We start from the raw sequence: 22,266 nt of genomic DNA on the forward strand, positions 1-22,266 counted from the left end.
TTGAATTGTGACTTGACTCGAGTCACCTCCAAAAAACGAGTGACTTGACTTGACTCGAGTCACCTTTGAAAATCGATTGACTTGACTTGACTCGAGTCAAAATCTGCAATGACTCGAGATGACTCATGACTCGAAGGTAGTGACTTGATCCCAACACTGCTATGAACATATTTCTACCTCAAGCTCCTCACAAAACCACAACCTATTAGTGCCCTCCGATATTATTCTATGTTTACAATCATTATAACGCTACCTAATTATTATCTTGCAGTAACCTACTGAAGCTATATACACACCTATGAATATCAGTTTCATATCACTATCCATATAATTTACTATTCTAAAAAGCCCTTCGCCCAACAAGCTATTCTGCAAACATTGACCTAGGCATAACTGTGAAGGCGTAAACAGGCTGTTACTCACGTAAATACGCATTCAAAGTCTGATGTTGCAAGTTGACGCCAGATGGAAATGCCTCAAGCGGGACATTCCAGCCATAAACGGACATCAGACAGAGATGCATATTGTCATCAAACTGCAACCTGAACACACTCATACTTTTAACACTCCATATCAAACTCAAGGGATGGAAATATTAATACTTAATCTTGGGAGAGACTTCATCGCTACATTGCAGTTCTGCTACAAACATCTGTCTTTTGTCATAGAAAACCCAATTTCCTGTGAAAAGTGCCGATTTTAACTCATCTCAGGATTAACGAGCAAAACTGCGTTTGGTAAGCATATAAGGCTACCTTTTGCATTTGATGACAGCTTTTCAATCGACTTCCAAATATCAGTACGGCATTTATGTTGCAATTTTAGCGGGGTTTCAAATCGTGTCGGTGGAAATTTTCGCGGGGTAGGTTTGGGTGAAATGAATTTTTCCGGCATTTCCAGGATGGGTACGGCACCAAGCTTCAGACTTACTCTTTTTCCATTTCTCATGATGTCATCAGGGCGAAAATGGACATCACAGATAGTGGCTCTATTGAAAGTACAAATCATTATTGACACGGTTAGTCTGAAATGCGATAAACTTCAAACAGAATCATCATCCAAAATCAAACAAAGAGATATACGGTAGGCGTATATGGGCTATAGTTCACATACGGTATATGCAATGACTCACGATTCCTTGTGAAGTTGCTTCTTTATTGTGTCTCCCTGTGTTGGATCCCTAATTTGTAATACAATTTTACGCAGAGCCTCCCTATGTTTCCTTTCTTCTTCGGTTTTCGCCAAATCTGGTCTTCGAATTTGAAAAAACGATCGTTGTGTTCCTGATTTCCGAGCCTTTTGTGAATGCCAGTGACAACCAGGAACGCAGCAATTGGAGCCTGACATTATTTTCTGCAACCAGTTAAGAACACTACAACACTAAATTTCTCATGAAAATTGTGTCATCAGCCATCAAGTAATTTCATGTACGGTATGCCTAATATAACGACCGGCCAGCAATAATCCTCCAAGGTAAAGTAATGCGCTAACAGGGAATTGTGTGCCCACTATATTCACGTCGATTCCATACAGCATATTCACGTCGATTCCATACAGCAGACACAAAAACATATAGCTGATAACGATAACATTCCCAAGGAAGCTATGACAGGCTACTCCAGTTGCAATGTAGCACGATAACATGCCGCTGGCACTGCCTGAAAAACCCTACCGGCAGCAAAATTTGACATCTTAATCTACGAAGTGATATCTCAGCATTATGAATTGCGTACAGAAAACATACCGCGCTAGCCAATTAACCTCCTAGATCTGATTAGAACGCAACTTTTCCCTGTGCTCAAGCGGCAGAGATAGCATCTTGGCGACTGCCTTTCCAAATTGACGAAGCGGAACGATCGGTAGTGTCTACACCACCTTAGAACACTATGGTTGAATCTTTGTTCAGTACACCGTTTACGCAGTTACCACACTTCAAGTCACAGCTCACCGGCGGACCTCTCGTGGCACATATGTTAAGGTTAAAATCACTGTTGCCGGGAAATTCATGTTACCGTACCATCATTAAGTTACTTGTTTACGTTGGAAAGCGCCATTGTGACGTCATCTCGATAAAAAGTCGCTTGCAGCCCTTGCCCCACCACCCGATATTGTCACGAGCCGCCACTGGCTCTCACACTGATTTGTGTAAGCGGTTCTTTCGGTTTCCGTATTCTGTAGCTCTTTCCGTTGCGATGTATGTCTTGTAGATCTTCTAAGATCTTATCTCTGTGTTCCTGTTCTTGTACCGTAATACTGAAGGTGTCTTGTGATATTTGAAATATCGACTGAATGTGCTGTTTGATCCTTTTCAAATTCGTTTGAGTGCGGATCAGATACAACACTTCTTCTGTGTTAATGTTCTCATCTCCCTCATCTCCGACTAGGTCAAAAGACCTTTGTCTTTTTCCATGTGTGGTGTATTTATCAGTGAGCTATATATAAACACTGGAGTGCGCTACTCGCGATATTTACGTGATCCCCAGAGATGGTCGGATTCCAAAATTTCGGGATCCGAATCTATCCGGATCCGGCTTACAATTGAAAAATTAGAGTCCGAAAAAATCCGGCTGGTGAATGTCCAATTCGGAATCCGAAAAAATCCTGCCAAAACAATGTTAATATTCATATTTCAGTAGAAAAATCCGGCTAAAATCCGACCATCAGCCCGAATTCAAAATCCGGATCCTGTCCGGCTACGTTAAAAATCGATGAAATCCTGCTCCGGATCCGGCTCCTAAACCGGACTGTGGCCATCCCTGCTGTTCACTAGAAACAGTTGCATTGTGGGTAGTAGGCTGTACGATGTAGTGCAGGAGCTCATGGAAAAGCGTCCAGTGTTTAAATATATTTGATTCATAATGGGTTTGTAGTATTTCATACGAATGGAGCTTTGAATGAATAGTCATCGTAACATTCAGGATTTGTTTCAGCCCAACATCTCGTGTTTATACCGGTGTTATCTGTGTATGTCGACATGTCGAAGATATAAGTGGTTTTGATTGTTCGTGGTAAAATTAGGTTATCTATGTGTCATCGTATGTATTTATTTGTCGTTATATTCCTGATGTAGATTGCTTTATTCGTTGTATCCAGCTAAATAAACGTACTTGAGCTCAGATATTTCTATGGTCGCTGAGTGCCTTTTTCACAATTACTTGGATAAGGCGATCGCCATGGTATTAACAATTTGACTTGGGTATGATACCATTAATCCTGAGGCAGTTTTCTGATGCTGTCTTCTGTCTTCTTACTCCTTACCTTCAGTTGCAGGTCACCGTACATGCGATGATACAAATACACATTGCAGTTTGCTTTTATTACTAATGTTGGATAACATCAAACGGCATATTTTACGTGTAGAGAAATAACCAAGCTGTCAAAAGATGGATAAGTTCAGTTATCTTTCAGATATATGTATCTATAGGAAGTAAGAGCATCTACGATTGCCAGCTTGAAGTTATTATTGGAGAGTGCCTCGGAATTACCTATCCTGGATTCAAAATCTTTATATGGTGCTGATGGGGATCATGTTAACTGGCAGCTATGTGGTGGCTGTGAATATTGCTGATGGAGAAATTCAGCGTCATGTGACATATCAAAAGGCACTGCTGGAATCAATTGAATACCATATTATAGTTATTCTACGTATTCATTGTTCAAGCGTATTTAAATGAATCCCAAAAAACGAGAAAGTAAAAATATGTCTGCTATGTGTATTGTGTAGCAATATGGGGTAGTGATTTCTGGTAAGCATTCCTATCTAATGCGCTATCGGATCAACCATTTCTGGGATCACGCGGTTGCTGCCTACCTGATCCCTTCCTTCCCTACTAGATGAAGCTGTGCTGACTCGTACCAAAATGCTGAACTTTCGTTTTCAAAAACACCAGCTTCAGTTAATAGAAAAATCATTCAAAGCCTTGCGTATCGTACCCTGGGTTGATCACGACTTCACATATGTTATTTCACTAATATGTGCTGCTGTCTTCTACGTGTTATGTATGCTGTGATACGTGGTACGTAATATCGTGGTACGTAATATCGTGGTTCACAACCTTTCACAGTGGAAAATGCATCGAAACTATGGTTCTCATTGATAGCATAACTGTTAGTTGCAAGGAGCGTATAATTTCGGTACTCGATCCAGACTTTAGTACTCGAAGTATTGTGCCAGCCGTGACTGATATGCGAATACACTCGATTCTGAATTGAATCGCTAAGGTACTCATTTTATCCTGCCCTAATAGTACAGTGACGCTCTCGTCCTGAACCTGTATCTTTCCGGCGCTTTTTGGCACGATATTACAGCCCTGATATCGTGAATGAGTCAAGATTAGGCCATTCTCAACAATATTGGGAAAGGTTTAGAACAGTGGTTCCCAACCTTTTTCGACTCATCGCCCCCTTTTGAAGCTCCACACCGATCATCGCCCCCCAAATATTGAGAACCGAAAAACAGCACATCGTCAGTCCCCCCCCCCCCTAAAAAAATGTTGGTCTTTGGCCCCATAGGGTTCTAAACCAAACCCCAGACCCCTCTCAGCTACCCTATTCCATGTACTGTTTGGTGAGTCACCGTATTTTGCCTAAACGCACGAAGCGCGACAAATTTATATGATTCATGTTTGAATCGGTCAATATGGTCGATGTGGTAGGCCTATGTTAGAAAAGGTAGGACCCCTAAATAATAATTAAACATCTTGGGGCGGAATCGTTGTTATATTGACTTCTTTACGATGCTATTTCGTGACCTCCTATATCTGCTGTCAGAAGATATGGAAATCGTCAAAACGTACCAAACTAAAAGACGCACATGATTTCATATTGGTATTTCTTTACTGCCAAATAATTTTTTCCTTGCGGGATGGCATTAGTCCTGTGGGGTTAAGGTCGCCAGGACAGGAACATTCGACGCCAGCCATTGAGGCACCTATGGACAATTAAACATGTATGTATATATATCGAAGTTTTCGGTTAGCACAAGGGCATTCATTCCTCTTCGGCCAAGGTCTTCTCGCTACTGATCGTTCTGGCACACTTCTCGGTGTCGCATTGTTACATGGCCTGTAACTTTATATGTCTTGGTGCGTCGTGGCGCAGCAATGGCGGACACCGAAGTCTCCTATTTCCATAAATCTTGCGTATTTTTGTTGGGTGACGGGGCCCCCAACAGCAAGATACATTAATATTTTAAATCGCGCAGAGCGCGAAATTTTTTTGAAAATATCATATGAATTTCTAAAAAATTGCTAACTATCATTCATGTTAATTCACGAAATAATTTTGGGCTTCCTTCGATTTCGGGCCCCCCATCCCCAATTGGGGGGTATGGGGTGTGGTAGTTACGGTCCCGACTCCAAAATAGCCGTTTTAACGCGCCATCGACCCCTTCGTTGTTTTCGCCCCCATATCGCCCCTTTCGTTATTTTCGCCCCCCTAGACCGCTAAATCGCCCCCTGGGGGCGATATCGCCCACGTTGGGAACCACTGGTCTAAACGATAGTAGAGAGCAGCCTAAGCCCGCGAGGCTGGCGACGCGATGGTTCTGGCCAGAGACACGACATCTTGCGCACAAGAACTATTACAGATACAATTGCTAATCATTAGACAAGTAAGGGCATCGCCTCCATCCGATAGTAGGTACCAGTCGAAGCCTGCGCGGCCGGCGACGCGACAACTCGCGCACGAGTTCAGATGCCATTGCTCAGGCCAACGGTTATGTCGTGCACACCACGCCTGTTGGAGATGCGACTGATTACGCAGGCGATTATAATTTGCCCACATGGCCTGTCGTTGAAGCGATGAATCAGCGAGGATTGCCGCGCGCGCGTGCAGCAATCAATGCATGACCTAATTTCGCTCGCGTGCAAACGGCAAACCAACTCAACAGGAGATCGTGTGCTGTGCAGACGACTATAGTTAATTGGCAACACGCTTCTCGATAATTGGCAGCGCGTTACACTGATAATACGAATTACTAAAAGTGATGCGCAATTGGAAACAAACATGAAGGTGTGATTTCAAGATTTTAGTTGAAGGAGATTATTTTTCAAGTGTGTTCTTCCCACGTATAATACGCACCGCCCCCCGATTTTAGGGCAAAAAATCGTGAAAATTTTGCGCATTATACATGGAAAATTACAGTAACTAACGACTTACCAGAAAAGAAACAGAACTATATAGCATTCAGAACATCAGAAAAGCTTCCACCCATCGGGAACCTACGCGTATTATATATTTATATGCCGGTATAAGCTCCATTTACGCTCGCTACTTAAATTGCCAACGATTCGTGCCTAGCGAGTCCGATGCCCCGTGAATACGCAACTGTAATCAGTCATCACCGATAAGCGCGCCGTCGGATCATATTACAACGTATCAGGACTCAGGAGATGTTCTCTCCTTTCTAATACAAATGAACCAGAGATGAGCGGATTTGAAATTTCTATGTCCTAATCCAATCCAAATCCGAACCTTCCAATCCAAATCCTAATCCATAACTTTTTCATATTCAAGTCCATGTCCAATCCGATTCCAACTGGAAATTCAGAAAAAATACTAATTTATGCAATGGAGGGATTCGAAAATTTTCTTTCACAACCAACGATTCACTAGATTCAAGATAACTTAGTAGCCATCTAAGTACATGAATAATAAGTACATGAATAACTGATCTGAATAAAGTTTGTCGCCATTCGCCACACGACATTTCAATCTCCCAGAAAATAGGTAAATCCAATCCAAATCCTAATCCGTTCTGAAAAAAATGTCTAATCCAAATCCAACAAAATTTCACAAATCCTGTTTTTTCAAAACCTAATCCTAATCCATGCTCATCTCTGAAATGAACACGGTATCGTATAAACCTTTTTCACGCATCAAAATGTTCAAGCCCGCAATACATCTTCTGATCCTCACATAGGTGTATGGGAGGAAAAACTTTTGGGGATGCGAAATATTTTTTGCCCAAATAGACGGTGAGCGACAAAAGTAGTTATAAAGCACCTAATAGTGTAAATGACGCACTGGGAAGAACTTTACCCATATTTAGGACAAACTGCAATACAGTCAAAGCAAAGATAACCCATCACTGAAGCGAAATCCGAAATTATTTCAAGGCTCGGATATTTATGAGCAGTCAGTATCACCAATTCAGAAAAAGTATTTGTCTCTGCCATGATGCATACCAAATAGGCCTACATCAATGATGTGCTCAATATTGACGATAGGTAAAATAACGCCATATTGGTAAGTCGTGCCTGACCCATAGTCTATCTGAGATATGTTTTTAGTCTTTTCAACTTCGAAAGTGCACTTTCAGAACTGTGGTCAAGAATTTTTCCATCGCTGTAAGATGAGTCTTGCACTTTGCATGATTAACAAATTTATTAGGCATTCTCCATTGTGAATACTTGAATCCATCATTTGATTTGTTGAATTTCAGGCATAGACAGCATTTCATAGTCTTGTCATTTTTGTTACAAGTTAACCAGAGATGAGTTTTGAAGACTTGAGATTTCGTTTTGAGGAGCTGGATTGAAATCTCTTGTTTCTCATTGCCATGGGCTATTTCTTTGGATTGTAGTATTGTAAAATTTGTCGATGAGGCTCAATGTTGTCGCCAGCAGATCTTTTGAAATCATTGCTCATTGCCAGATCAATATTTGATAGTAATTGTTTCAAGATTTGCTATCACACATGTTTCTGGCACTGACTGAAGAAAGAGACACTTGCACAACAATCGCTGCAACAGTAGTTATATCGTGAGCAGGAGTTTCCATGGGCTTGTGCACTGCCAATTGGTATCATCAGTACTGACGGCTATGAATGTTCCATTCTAATTGGCCGTAAATGTTAACTTTCTTCGTTCAAGCTGATCTTCAGCACTAAATTCAATTGAACAGTTAGCAGACTTTATATTCTCTTCTTTGTAGGATGCAGCATGCAGATAGGGATTGGCGGCAGTTTTTGCATGTCGGTTGATGTCCGAAAACTTTCTCTTTTGATGCTTATCCATTGGATTACCTGGGTAAAATTCAAAAACTTTACTGACTTTTTAGTAGTTACACTTTTTTTTTGCTATTTCTCAAGTTAGCAAGCAACTGATCTCCATTTACATGGTAGACAATAACTGTATACCTGATAGACGAAAACTACAAGAACTAGTTTGGATACTGCTTATCATCAAAGCGAACATAATTTCATGCAAAATCCAATTAAAAGAAATATGCAGCTCACCTGATTTCTGTATAAATTTCGAATCCAACAAATTCCCGACATCGCGACACATCTTATTCTCCCTCAACCAACACACCCTCAGGATCAGCTTACACAAAACACAATGACATTTTTCATTGCAATTCGGCATGACTAAAGTGGCAGGAGCCAACAAACCAAACATATATTCTGCTGCATTAGTGTGCGATGAACCATAGCTGCAATAATAATGCCTGTGATATTTGATTGCTTTTTCCAATATATGATTTAACGATATGATATCATTTTTACTATATGCAGAAATTATCCCTTGTTTTATGCGACCATTATCTGTCTATCAGTCGTGTTCATCTCATATCCGGATTGATAGACTGAATATGTTGGTTCACCTATGACCTCAAATGTTTTGTTCCAACCCAGTGACCACAAATGACGAGTCTACTACGTTCAGGTTGTCGTGTTATTTTTGGCGATGACCAAAAATCTTTGATGAGCAATAAGAAATTTAGCAACCTAAAAGCTGCATACTTAGTAAATCCATGAAGTAAAATTCCTTTACGTTTTTAAACTTATTGCTTTGCAAGAAAATGTAGGTACAGTAATTGTTTCAAAGAAAAATGCAGGTACACGTACCGTACCGGTAACGTTTTCTATTACTACGTGGGGCTGACCAAATCTAGAATTGATTCTATTCAAGATTGCAAGTCTGGTGTCAATCATTATTATCTCATAACAGTTTGTATGAATTAGAAATATGCATATCTTATGCCATAGAAGAAAAAGCGGAAAATATTGACTTTACGGCCATAAGAAGATGGAGAATTTGGTGCAGATGGTCCATCGATGACATAGCGGACTTTGATACGGCCATAATATGATCTAAGTGGAAAAGGTGTCTGAAGAGGGAAACGCCATCCTAAGTGGAAAAGATGTCTGAAGAGGGGAACGCCATCCATTCGAGTTCCGGGCTAATCTGATAGAGGATTGCCGAATGTCCATCAGTTCGGTGACATAGCGGACAGTGATACGGTCATAATATGCTGAAACCAGGATCATAAAGATGTAGAAAACAATGCTAAGGAGAGGAAAGGCCAACCATGCATGTTCCAAGCTAATTTGACAGAAGATTGCCCAATGTCCATCGATGACATAGCGATGACAGTGATACGGTCATAATATCCGGTATGCAGAAACCAGGATCATGAATATGTGGAAAACATTTCTAAAGAGAGGAAAGGCCAACTATGCGCGTTCCAGGCTAATTTGACAGAAGATTGGCCTATCTCGATCGATGACATAGCGGACAGTGATACGGTCATAATATGCAGAAACCAAGATCATAAATATGTGGAAACCATTTCTGAAGATCTGGGAAAGCCAACTATGCGAGTTCCAAGCTAATCTGGGGGAAGATTGCCCAATGTCCATCCATTACATAGCGGATATGGTCATAATAGAAATTTTGATGCTCGGCTCATACGCTTGTCATGGTGCCGTTGGCGTATAACTCGATAAAGGGCATACGAAGAGTCATTGAGTTCTGTTACTATAAATGTATACCTACTCCACTTATATTGTACAATTTTCTGTGAATGCTAATGTAATATAGTAAGGAAGCAGATTAGAGTAATCTTTTGAAGTTATAGTGAAACTAAAATAATCAATTTGCATAAAATTCCAAACATTTGGGGATGCAGCCGCATCCGTCGCATACCCCTCCCATACGCTGGTGGATCCTCATGATTAGTATAAGCCAGTGGTCGGGAACCTATGGCTCGCGAGCCATATATGGCTCTTTTGGGTATAAGATATGGCTCTTTGCCAAATATATATTTTTGAACTGAATTGATCAATATTGCGGCGACTTGTTGGTAAATTTTCATCACGACCAGAATAATTATTCTCGTGGCAGGATAAACAAACATGTCTTCAAGAGGTAAAGACAATGCCCTCTTCAGGTTTAGGGGCTCGGACTCCCTCTTTTCAAAATCATCAAATTTAAGTTGCTGTCGCGAATTCTACGAACCCGACTCGAAATCTTTAATTGAGCGATACGTTGATTAATCAAAGAGCATAGCATACATGGCGACGCCCATTCAAAACGCAGTTTTAAAATACTCATTGTCTTCCTGATCTACGGCGCGGAATGAACTGTTGTAGATGTGACATTCACAATTACAAAATCGAATTACAAACAACGCCATAGCTATTCACGTTCTTGAATAAATGTAGGCGTGTAGCGCAACGTTCTGTTACCACCGAATACTTTGAGAATTGAGAAGTCTATAAGTATTAAGATTTTCAGAATCAGTGTGACAGTCGCATTCGATTAATGTCATCAGTTTTAACAAATTCTGAGCTACTTACGATGGATTGTGTTATAAATGGTGAGGCTTGGCCCGTCAGTGGCTTACCCTTCGTCTCGAGCTTTATTTTCGAGCAATAAATACCAGTTTTTACAGAGAAAATATGGCGCACACGAGGAATCTCATGTAGTGACTTCGAATAAGTGCTATGATGACATCACGAATTTTCAATTGTGACGTAACAGTTGAATGGCATGTATGGCTCTTTGGGAGTTGAGATGGAAAAAATAGGGCCAATATGGCTCTTCGGACAAAAAAGGTTCCCGACCACTGGTATAAGCGGGGAAACAATCAATATGGATTTTGACGTCACCATCGCTAATGAATTGAACTCGAGCGGCATTGTCTCATACGAGTAAATGTACGTGCGAAGTGCACACGCGATAGTTGAGGCCTGCGATATCTGTTCCGAATGTGAAATATGAAGAAAAGTGGACAGAGATCGATTACGTTGTATTTCAAATCCTCGTCGGAAGATAGCAGTGAGCAATCTGTCAATTAGATAGTCGTCATCCCCGAATGCAGTTCGTCTCCGGGTCAAATGCGAGTCGATTTCGATCAGGACGAAAGACCGTGCTCCTCACAGCAATTCAGTCACTCGCGTTTTGAATTTGACATCGCCATTTGCCGGTTACCAGCGCTGTCATAACGTTGAGGCGCAAACCAAGTTTAATTACTTAACCAATCATTGGAGACCAAACCGATATTTCAATTTTCCCACTCAAGAGCGTCGTGTAAAAAAGAAAGTCGTCAGGCTTAAATTTCAACGAAGTTGGCTCGAGACATTTAAATGGTTAGCTCATAGTCCGTCCCAGGACGGAGGGTACTGTGTACTCTGTCGCCGATTTGCCATGGAGGAAGCTGGCGGCCAGAAATTGAAACAGTTCGTAAGAGAGCTCACGCAAACTTGGGAAAAGGCTGATCCCATGCAAACTCGAAAAAGGCTAGGGAACACTGCATAGAGCAGTGGTTCCCAACCTTTTTCGACTCATCGCCCCCTTTTCAAACTCCACACCGATCATCGCCCCCCAAATATTGGGAACAGAAAAATGGGCATACAAACTGAAATCACCGGCGAGTTGACTAAGAAAAAAAGGGCAACTTTTTGGGTCGACCTATAAATTGAACTTTTCCAGCTAAATTTTGGTGAGTTGACTGACAAAAAAGGGGATTTCACCGACTTGATTGCCAAAGGACCGTAACAACACTTCGTCAGCCCCCCCCCCCAATACGTTGGTCTTGACCCCCTCTATAGGGCGATAAATCAAACTTCTGCACCCCTCAGACCCAACTCTCCCGATACCTCTTTACTGCTACTTCTCAGCACAAATTGTTTAGTTATAGCCAGCGAATCGCGAAAATTTCTATTATTCATGATTAAATCGATCAATATGATGGGGAATTGCATAAATATTGCTGTCAATTTTTCATCCTCTCTCTGCTCATGTATTCAGATTTACCGGTGCAGCTGAGCGACGTGTCTTGGAAAATGTAGGGCCCGTGGGTATAATGACTTCGCTACGTAATGACATTTCGTGGCCTGTCTGCTATGTCTAAAGATATTCAAATCGGCCATACGTACTAAACTAAAAGACGCCCACGATTTCAAATTGGTATTTCAGCACTATGGCAATTAATTTTTCTCTGCGAGATGGCATATTTTTGTGGGGTTCTGATTGGACAGGACAGGAACATTTGGAGCCAGCCATTTAGGTGCCTATGGACAATTGAATATATATGCATATCGTATACCGTATATATCGAAGTTGGTCAGCATAAAGGCAGTCCTTTTCCGCCAAGGTTTTCTCGTTCCGTCACACTTCTCGGAGTCGCTTGTTACATGGCCTGAAACTTCATATGTCTTGGTGCGTCATGGTGTGATAATGGCTGACGCCGAGATGCCCATTTCGATACCTCATGCGTATTATTTCTTGGAGGAAGGGTATCCAATAAGCAAGAAAAATGCGACCACGAAATGGCGCGCAGCGCGAAATTTTTTTGAAAAAGTGACCTAAATTTTCAAAATAATGCTCTATAATTAATGTTAATTCACGACAAATTGTGGGCCCCCTTAGAGTTCGGGCCCCCCATCTCAATTGGGGGCTTGGGTGTGGCAGTTACCGTCATGGACGCCAATGTAGCCATTTCAACGCGCCATCGCCCCCTTCGTCCGTTTTCGCCCCCTATCGCCCCCTTGGCTATTTTCGCCCCCCTGGACCGATAAATCGCCCCCTGGGGACCGACAAATCGCCCCCTGGGGAGCGTTATCGCCCACGTTGGGAACCACTGGTTTAGAAGAAAAGCCTGCCTCCACCCTCCCTCATTATTTTGCCATGGTAAGTTCGGCATTCACGTGAGAGAAGCTGGCCTTTTCCTCCTTCAATAGGGCTATCAATGTGTTTTAACAAGCCTCGTCTACCTGTTACAAGTTATGCTATAGATTCATGCTGTTCAATTTTCCATAAAACCAACCATTTAGACCCCAAAGTCTTTGTCACTGTCCAATGTATGCTTGCGTCAGTCCAATTACCTCCGTATAAGACCATCTGATCATCAAATTACCATGCCGCGATTGACCTCCTTGAATGTGTTCTTGTGTTCTAATTCGATTCTGCCAGTTTTCAACCACAAATACTGTGAATTACCTTGAAATAGTTCAGGAAATACTTGAGATACGAGCAACATCTCCGTTTCATATAACTCAACCAACAATATTATCTCCTCTCTCACACTGTTCATCTACCTGAGCTCTGAATTTTGGCAGAGCATATCCCATGAACTTGGAATAACATTCTTTATATGACTGATAATATCATATAGCTTGCCTGAATAATAGTAATCAAAATGGAAATTCGTCCTGACAGACCCTATAGTTATAGTACACTCAAATAACGCATGACATCGTGTTCCCAACAGCTTACTGACTTGCATCCTGATAGACATTTGGTCAAGTGGAAGGTCAAAGAGGTTTTTGTTCATAAGTTATTCATAATACAGTTCTGTTTTCAATTTAGTTTGCTCATGTTCATATATATATATGTATGTCTGTCCACTTGACTATTGATTCCCTTCACTGAGAAACAGGGAAATTGGATCAAAAGAGTTCGTCACAACTTTAAGGGTCACCAAGCCAAAAAAAGTTGTAGACCACTACCGTGCAGAGTTGAAAATATCGTGTTAGATGTACAAGTTTACGTACTATTGGTCAGGTCAATGTCTGCGAGTGGGATAGTCTAATGCAGAGGAAATCAACTGTTTTGAGCAAACAGTAAATGTTTAAAATTCGATTTGGCCAGTCATAACTCTCATAAAATGATTAACAATCATGCAAATGTTATACGGTGTTGCTGTATATATAAAATAATGTGAAGCGGTATTAGCGAAAGCAATAAGCTAAACGCATTTGTCATTCTGCTGGTCACAGCTAGCGGAAGAAATGGCATTTTTGTGCTGTTTTTGCAAATCAAAGGTAGTGTATTTCGTATTATACGACCAGTACGTGAATACCAAGACAGATAAGGTCTGGATTCAACACTGAAAAGGTTTGCATTCGGACCTTGGTTAACGATTCAAGTAGCCCTGGTGTGGACAATGGTAAAATCTCTCTCTTTTTGACGAGCTCAGAAATCAGTGGCCGCCGTGGGTGCAGTGTAAGTTATCTCTCCGTACTTCAGTGTGTTGTTTGAAATTTTCTGAGTTTATCATTTTCTTGCCATATCAGGCGTAGGACGTAATAACTATCTGGTATCTAAGCACAGTGCTGACAAATTCTTCGTATGAGGCGAATGTCAGTCTCGAAATCCAATCTGTAGTTACCCGAAATCAGCGGAATAAATACTTTTAATTGTATATCCGATCCAAATTCAACCCTGTATATCCGATCCAAATTCAACCCAAATCATTTCATCCGATTCTGTCAAATCCAAATCTGTGCACATGCACATCTCTGGCAATTACATCGCAGTTACACCGTTCCACATCAATATCCACCGCCGGCTTGGGAAATCATTCGAATCGCTGCTTCCTTTGTGCTCTTGATTTATATTTTTACTGTTTCACTATTTTTACCTACTTCATTGTAATTTTTCAATTTTGTGTTGCTGTAAAGTCTTTTGTGTTGCTATAAAGTCCTTTACACTCTTTACTGCAATTTCTATTCCGTCTAGCTTTATTAAAATTCGTTACCATGATTAGCTCGATATAAATTTCTGTACCGACAGGAAATCGAAGCCAGGTTACCCTTGCATTTGAGCTCGTGATTTATATTTTTACCGACTTTATTATTACATTTTCTGTTTTGTGTTGCTCTAAACTTCTTTCCACTCTTTACCGAAATTTCTCTATTCCGTCTAGCTTTATTAAAATTCGTTACCATGATTAGCTCGATATAAATTTCTGTACAGGCAGGAAATCGAAGCCAGGTTTCCCTTGCCTTTGAGCTCATGATTTATATTTTTATCGACTTTATTGTAATTTTCAAATTTGTGTTGCTGTAAAGTTCTTCACGTTTTTTACTGGGATCTCTCTATTCTGTCTAGCTTTATTAAATTTCGTTACCATGATTAGCTCGAAAAAAACTGCTTTACCGACAGGAAATCGAAGCCAGATTTCCCTCGCCTTTGTGCTCATGATTTTTTACCGACTTTATTGTAATTTTTCTGTTTTGTGTTGGTGTAAAGTTGTTCACATTTTTTACTGGAATCTCTCTACTCTGTCTAGCTTCATTAAATGTCGTTAGCTCGATGAAAATTTCTTTACCAACACGATATCGAAGCCAGGTTTCTCTCTCCGTTCAGGCTCAGGGGTTCGACGGAGGTCAAGCCTTTGAGATACCCTCGTACCGTTTGTTACAGTCTTTTGTACCGTTTGTTACAGTCTTTGGTGAGTATGGCAGATATGAAGACGAGTGAGTATGGCAGATATGAAGACGAAGAAGAGCAGCGAACTTCGCATATCCAAGGGATGTCCGCACCCTATGTATGCAATGGGATGTCTTGCGAGTTTTGGATGGCGTCTTGCACCGAAAATTTTTGTCACAAAACCGGGCAATGTTGAGCTCTTTCAAATTGTGATGCCATCAAGCTTGCGTAAGGATATCTATCGGTTACTTCATGAATCAAGAACGGGCGGCCATCTTGGCAAGGAGAAAACTTACAAAAAAAAATCGATCAAGATTTTACTGGCCTAATATGCATCGACAAATTGCTGATTGGACCAGATTATGAAAACCGTGCTTTGCTGCAAAAACGCCATTACGACAACATCAGGCCTACTTGCGCAAAATGCCATGTGCAGAAATCATGGACAGAGTGGGCATTGATCACATTGGACCATTACCATTGTCTGAGAACGGCAATGAGTATATATTATGTGTTACGGACTGTTTTAGTAAATTTGTGGAAGCATACCCTGTCAAAGATGTTAAAGCTGTAACTACCGCGGAGGCGCTGGTCAATCAATTTTTCACAAGATATGGTGTTCCATTCACCATTCATTCTGATCGTGGATCCGCATTTGAATCTGAACTGTTTCGTCATCTCATGAAATTGTTCGAAATTGACAAGACTCGAACAACATCTTACCATCCACGTAGTGATGGTCTGGTCGAGAAATTTAATGGAACTTTGCAAAAAATGATAAAAACGTTTGTGGGGAATGGAAATCACTATGATTGGGAGGGTTATATCCCTTATCTGATTGGGAGGATTATATCCCTTATCTGTTGATGGCATACAGATCCGCGGTTCATGAGAGTACTGGGTACACGCCCAACCGACTAATGTTTGGGAGAGAAATTTCCCTTCCCACAGACTTGATGTTTGGAAAACCATCTAACGAACTGTCGTTCGAGTTTTATCATGAATATGTACAATGGGTCGAATCAACAACATCTGACGCCTTTACGTTTGCAAGACAGCAGCTGTCGAGATCTGCTGAGAAACAGGAGTGCAACTTTGAAATTTCCGTTAAACCAGCCCCATATTGTGTCGGCGATTTAGTCTGGTTCTTCTATAAACCCTTGGTGAAGAAGTTGTCCAATGGGTGGGTTGGACCATTCAAGGTCATTGAAGTGAAATCGCCATACCTGTACCGAATCGAGAACTTGGACAATGGGCAGTGCAGACTTTCACATGCTGATTATATCAGGCCTTATCTTCTGGAGAGGCGAGAATCATCGCCCTCTACATCAGATGCTGCTGCTGACGATACGACGCCAACCATCACTCGTGCTGGCCGACAGATCAACAGACCTGGTCGTCTGCAAGACTACATAACGTGACATATTTTCAACATTTGTATGTTCGTTGCTTTTTGGCTTTTATGCCGAAGTATTTTTAGTGTGTCGTTGCTTTTTGTTTTGAGGTAGATATTTTCTCATGTACCATTCGAAAAAATTTGGAGGGGGGTATATGTGACGGGGCGCCATCTATGGCGACCAATGACGTCACGCCTGTAGACAATGCGCTCGCGGGAGATAACCGCAACCTTCTGGAATATTATGTTTTGTGTCCGTGCTGTGTGGTACATATGCTTCCTACTGTCGATAATACAACTGTTACGGTATCTGTCTTCAAGTGTAAATTAGTTCACAGCCAGAGTATAAAGAACTAGTAGCGACACCGTTACACTACCGGTATCAAAGAAAAGATAACCGAGCGCAGCGTCTATGCCGAATCAATATTGGAAAGAATTTCGTCATTTCATGACCTGTGTCTATATACAAAGAATATTGCTGATGGCACATTCCGTAAACTTATTACTGCTGCTGTTTAGTGCTGCTGCCATACAGCATTATTGTAATGTTTGCCTAAACAGTAATCTTGCTCTTGGTCATTCTTATGAAACATTGTGCCAAACCACTACTTCCCCTGCAGAGATCACTGATAGTAACAAATTATCAACTAAACAAGTAGAGCTTAACAACCTAAATGCATGTAAATGTATTGATTTTACAGCTGATTCTATTCAAATACCCAAGACCAACCATTTTGCTATTGGTCATGTAAACATTGTATCTTTGCAGAAAAACTTCGACAAGCTTCATGAATTTCTATGCTCACTGGATATCCCAGTTACATTACTTGCAGTCTCTGAGACCTGACTTCAGAGTGACCCAATTAGTAACATAAATATTGATGTCTATTGTTTTATTCATAGCCCAACCAAACCCAATGCTGGTGGAGTGGGTTTGTATATACATGATGACATAACTTACCAAGAGAATCAAGAATTTGAAATTAAAGGCTGTCAATGTGAACAGTTATGGATTGAAATTTCTGGTATGCCAACCTTCCCAGACTCCGTTATTGTTGGATCAATCTATAGACACCCAAGGGATAATGTTTCCAATTTCATGGAACAATTTTCCTCGACCCTAGAATTATTGAACAGTAAAGATAAAAAATTCATTATCACCGGTGACTTCAACATCAACCTATTAGATGCATCCACCATGGTCAGAGAATATCTAGACATGATATCAAGTCACGGCACTGCTCAAATTATAACCCATCCGACAAGAGTCACAAGAACATCTAAAACACTCTTGGATCATACCTATACAAATATTGCTGATCAATCAATATCCCCTTTTGTTGTGGAATGTAACTTGAGTGATCACTATCCAATATTATGTCAATTTGGATCTCGTCTTAAACGCTTGAGACCAAAGTACATGCGCAGAAATCTGCACAAAATTGACCTGACCTCCTTCTACAATGACCTTGACTGCTTGGCAGATAAAGCCGATGCTGTGATCCTCCATGATAACAACTTTAATGAAACATTTGATTACTTCATGAAAGAAATCTCTTGTATTGTAAACAAACATGCACCTTTAAAAACTCTATCAAAGCGTCAACAAAGATTATCAAATAAACCTTGGTTATCTCTTGGCATACTGGTATCCATTAAGCACAGAAACAGACTCTACAGGTCACTGAAAAATAAATGGTCAGAATCTAGACAATTGCAATTCAAAAAATATGCCAACTTACTCTCTCAAATCAAAACGAAAGCAAAGGAACTATATTTTAAGAAACACTTTTCTAAACATCAAAATAATCCACGTGAAACATGGAGATCCGTAAATCGTATTATCAACAGAAAATCCAAATCCCAGGCACCTAACAAAATAAAAGATTTTGTTTCTGATCAAATGGTCTCGATCAGTCAGACCGAGATCTTTAATAGTTTCTTTTCTACCATCGGCACAAAACTCTCGGAATGTTGCTCGAATGATGATGGCGATCACCATCATATTTTTGGAAAACGCCCAAGTTCATCATTCTATCTTCAACCAACGTCACCAAATGAAGTCATAAGTGTTCTATCTACACTGAAAAACAATAAAGCTCAAGGTCACGACCAACTACCTGTCATTATTGTCAAACACATAGGAATTCACCTAGCTAAATTATTCAATTTCTCATTTTCTTCAGGGATATTTCCTGATTACTTGAAGATTGCACGTGTGATACCTGTATTTAAATGTGGAGACAAAACCAACGCAAGCAACTATCGACCCATTTCGATATTGTCACCGTTTGCCACTCTGCTTGAGAAAATATTATTTGAGAGACTTAACAGTTATCTCAATAAAATGAATCTCTTAAACTCAAATCAATATGGTTTTAGAAATAACCACACAACCTCTCAAGCTATATTACAAGTTACCTCGAGGATATGTGAGCTCATTGACTCTAAAAATGTTGCCACTGGCGTGTTTTTAGATCTGAAAAAGGCATTCGACTGTGTCAATCATTCCAAACTAGTAGACAAACTTGAATTCTATGGTATACGTGGACTTGCAAAAATGTATTTCGAATCTTACTTAAAAAACAGGAAACAATTGGAACAACGCGTTCACAATTACTACCCATACAGACTGGTGTACCTCAGGGATCCGTTCTCGGGCCCCTGCTGTTCATAATTTACATCAATGATATTGGTCATTTATTTGACAATGACATCACACTGTTTGCTGACGACACCAGCCTAGTTATACCCGGTAAAAATTTATCTGATGCATTTGACAACATTAACACTAAGCTATCGACAGTGTCAAAATGGATGGCATCTAACCAACTTCAGCTCAATGCCTCCAAAACCAAAACTCTCGTATTTCATACACAAGTGAATCGCAGTAGAATTATAGTAAATAACGCACATCTTGATACACATAAAACTGTTAAATATCTTGGCATTATCATTGATGATAAACTCGGATGGTCTGATCATATCAACAATATAATAACTAAAATCTCGCGTGGTGTCGGGGCTCTCTATCGCCTTAAAAATTTAATTCCTCATCAAAGTCTCAGATCAGTCTACTATGCCTTAATTCACTGCTATCTCATTTATGGGATCCTAGTTTGGGGACCTGCTGCGAAAAATCATCTGCAGAAATTGCAAGTCTTGCAAAATCGAGCCATACGAATTCTCTGTCGGAAATCTAGATATGAGAATTGTAATAGCATGTATCGTAGCGTTAGAATATTTAAAGTGGAAGACATTTTCAAATTTGAGGTAATGAAATTCATGCATAGCTATCATCAGGGTGAACTGCCACTATATTTTGATAATCTGTTCAAGATACCTGTAGATACCCACCAACATCATACCAGATTTTCTTCTAACTTGTCTCTGTCTGTGCAACACCACTCTACCAGTCAAGTGCAAAATTCAATCAGTTTTATTGGTGTCAATGTTTGGAATAAGCTGCCACCTAATCTCCGCAATTTAGACTCTTGTGCTTTTAAAAAACAATGTTTTCAATCTCTTATCTCTAACTACCGCTAAATTGTATTTGCGTTGTATTTCAAATTGGTCCATGATACTGTGTCTTATTTTCCTTTTCGTTCGTTAGTTTATTTTAATTTTTTTTTTCATTAGTTATCGACTGTGAAAATTGCTCCTGTCTCGGGTGGCTCGGCTCTGAAGACTTTGTCATATCGAGCCTCCCGTCTACCTTGCATGTCGCATTTCACTGTAACATTTTTGTAGTGTTATGTTGATATGTAATGTATACGAATATTGATATGTAATGTATACGAATAAAGATTCTCTCTCTCTGAAAGTGTAAGTACGTCATATGACGACTTACAGACATTGTGGACGCATGAGAAAGACAGTTTGAAAAGCTTGGAATGGAAAATTTTCAGTGCTCAGTCAAAACTTGAACGGTATAAAGCAATTGTTTCGTCACAATTTGGATCATTAGCTTCTTTGACCAGTAACAAAGGTTCTGCAGCTTGGATAGTAATGACACCCACAACGAAGGACTGCCAGTTGGCAATGCTATTAATGATAAACCAGTCACAGAAGACTTTCTCAATACTCCGGCCATTCCCACGCAATGTCAAACTTCCGCAACTTTCCCTACTCCGTGTGTTGAAGAATGTTTGTTATCAGACAAGACATCCAATTCTCAGCCCCCCGTAATGGGTCGGCTGTGAAACCAGTTATTTCATCCGATTACCGATTCTCAGTCCCCTGTAATGGGCCGGCTGTGCAACCAGATTTGCCATTCAGTTGCCGTTACTCAGAAGCCTATAATCGGCCGGCTGTGCCACAAAAAATTTCCTCTGATATTCACTACTCAGCCACCCATAATGGGCCGGCTGATGCAACCAAATTTAATCGAGGCTTTCACACTTGTGAAATGTCCATTGATAGTTCTATGAACTCTGCAACTGTTACCACTAACAATAGTGAGTTGCTACAGTCTGCTCAATACCCTGTTATTACACCTTCATCTCCTGTAAGTCACCAGGATGAAGCCAGTGTCAGTCCAAATTCCAACGATTTCGTTGAATTTGTCAAGAAGAAAACAGCATTGACTCGGTCACCATTTGGTCCGGTCAACAATGAATTTTATTGTTCACTTGAACCCGAAGATGTTGATCTAAGCGTACTGCACAAGAAGTACTCAAAGAATCCGCGCAAAACTGCAATAGAGGTGAATACTGCATCTATGGATTCAAGCTCGGTGCATCGATATGTCGCTGAAAAGGAGCTACGTTCATCATGTATCCTGTGTCAAGATCTTCATCATCTCTTCAACTTTGAAGACTACCAAAAAATGCAAGTTCAGCAACTTCATGGACTCGTAGAAGGGAGTCTGTCACGCCGTAGTTGTTTATTCTGTGATCATGATCACAGTTATTTCCCATCCACATGTCATTGCAAAATTCATGGATGTGGCTGTGCTCAAAGCACTTTATTACATGACGCTTATAATTGTTCATTACATCCTAAATTGATTGTTGTTGCCAGTAACAACACAGTTACGGCTCTATCTCCTGCAATTGCCGAGATAAGTTGTCCGGTACATCTGTCCACGCCTTTGGTGATAATCACCTGTCTGGTAGCTTCTACCAGTTTTATCACATGTGTATTCCTTATTTCTGAGGCTACCAACTGCCTGTGTACTTTCATTCTCCTAAACCAATTGGTTATCAGTGGCGAACCGCAGACTTTTTTGATGAATACGGCTGCCATCCTTCCCTGCCAGCCTAAATTTGTGCCCATATCCATTAAAGGAATCGGGTAAAGCACAGTCATCAACTTGAATGATGTATTAGCTACTTGTCACTTTCCTGTTATTGAAAATCTACCCCCAAGCGCAGACATTGTTGCACAATGCACGCACATGCATAATGATACCTGAATGATACCTGAA

At 40.6% G+C, this 22,266-nt stretch overlaps 1 protein-coding gene and 1 long non-coding RNA gene across 3 annotated transcripts in view; one reads left to right on the plus strand and one right to left on the minus strand.

The window, feature by feature from the left end:
- The window catches only part of LOC145442840 (glutathione synthetase-like), a 350,056-nt gene that overhangs the window by 156,196 nt on the left and 171,594 nt on the right, over positions 1 to 22,266 (plus strand). The gene's annotated exons all lie outside the window — the stretch shown is intronic.
- Positions 7,148 to 9,100, minus strand: LOC145442975 (uncharacterized). The gene is made up of 2 exons (XR_013916229.1): positions 8,239 to 9,100; positions 7,148 to 8,025 (listed from the first exon to the last, which is right to left on the minus strand). It is a non-coding gene; the product is annotated as an uncharacterized LOC145442975 (long non-coding RNA).

This window comes from Botryllus schlosseri, chromosome 7, assembly GCF_051294905.1.
Source record: "Botryllus schlosseri isolate E-star chromosome 7, Bs_hap1, whole genome shotgun sequence".
Taxonomy (NCBI): Eukaryota; Metazoa; Chordata; class Ascidiacea; order Stolidobranchia; family Styelidae; genus Botryllus; species Botryllus schlosseri.